This window comes from Octodon degus, unplaced genomic scaffold (genome assembly GCF_000260255.1).
Source record: "Octodon degus isolate 3935 unplaced genomic scaffold, OctDeg1.0 scaffold00121, whole genome shotgun sequence".
In the NCBI taxonomy this organism is placed as follows: domain Eukaryota; kingdom Metazoa; phylum Chordata; class Mammalia; order Rodentia; family Octodontidae; genus Octodon; species Octodon degus.
Genome location: NW_004524697.1, coordinates 773,412 through 774,667, shown reverse-complemented (window position 1 = coordinate 774,667; position 1,256 = coordinate 773,412).

Below are 1,256 nucleotides of genomic sequence, written 5' to 3'. Positions count from 1 at the left end.
GTACAGATTCAATGCAATCCTGATTAAAACATCATTAGTGTACCTCATAGAGCTAGAGAAAACATTTCTCAAATTCATTTGGAACCAGAAGAGATCCAGAATATCAAAATCAATCCTGGGGAAAAAAAGGAAAGGCAGGAAGTATCATAATCCCTGACCTGAAATGTTACTATAAAGCTACTGTGATAAAATCAGCATGGCACTGTCATAAAGACAGACCTGAGGATCAGTGGAAAAGATTAGAAGATGCAGTCACAGCTTCCAACACATTCAGCTACTGTGTCTTTGATAAAGGGGCCAAACAGGCTCACTGGAAGAAACAACCTCTTTAATAAATTGTGCTGGAAAACTGGCTTTCCACATGCTGAAGGTTAACACTAAACCAATAACTATTACCATGCACAAAGATACAGTCAAAATAAATCAAAGATTTAAGTATTAAAACAGAAACACTAAATATTCTGGAGGAAAGTGTAGGTATAAATCTTAAACACATAGGAGTAAGTAGAGAGTCTGTGAACAAAAACCAAACTGCATGGGAAATACTTCAAAGAATCAACCAATGGGATCTCATCTTTTTGAAAAGTTGCTACACTTCAAAGCAATTCTCCAAGAGTAAAAAGAAAACCAACAAACTGAAAAATTGTAGCCAACTGTCCCTCAGACAAAGACCTTCTATCTAGAACTTACAAAGAATAAGAAATAGAGCCCCCCCAAATTCAAAGTCTCAATCCAAAAATCGGCATCTGAGATTAAAATATACTTCTCAGAGGAAGAAATATAAATGGCAAGTTTATATATGAAAAAATGTTTGACCTCATTGGTCATTCAAGAAATGCAAATTAAAATAGCACTGAAATTCTATGTCACCCCAGAAAGAATGGCTAACACCAAGAAGTCAGTCAATAACAAATACAGGAGAGAGTGTGGAGGGAAAGGAACCCAGCTGCACTGTTGGTGGGAGTGCAGACTTGTACAATCACTATGGCAAGCAGTGTGGCGATTCCATCAAAAGCTAGGATTGGAGGTCCCATTCAAGCCAGTTGATCCCCTCCTGGGTATTTTCCCAGAAGAATTGAAAGCCTAATACCACAGCTATGTACATACACTTGTGTTTATAGCAGTGCAATTTATTATCGCTAAATTCTGGAAACAACCCAGATGTCTATCAACTGAAGAATGGATAAGGAAGATGTATTTTTACACAAAGGAGTATTATTCATCTATAAAACAGGATAAATTTGAGTCTTTTTTCA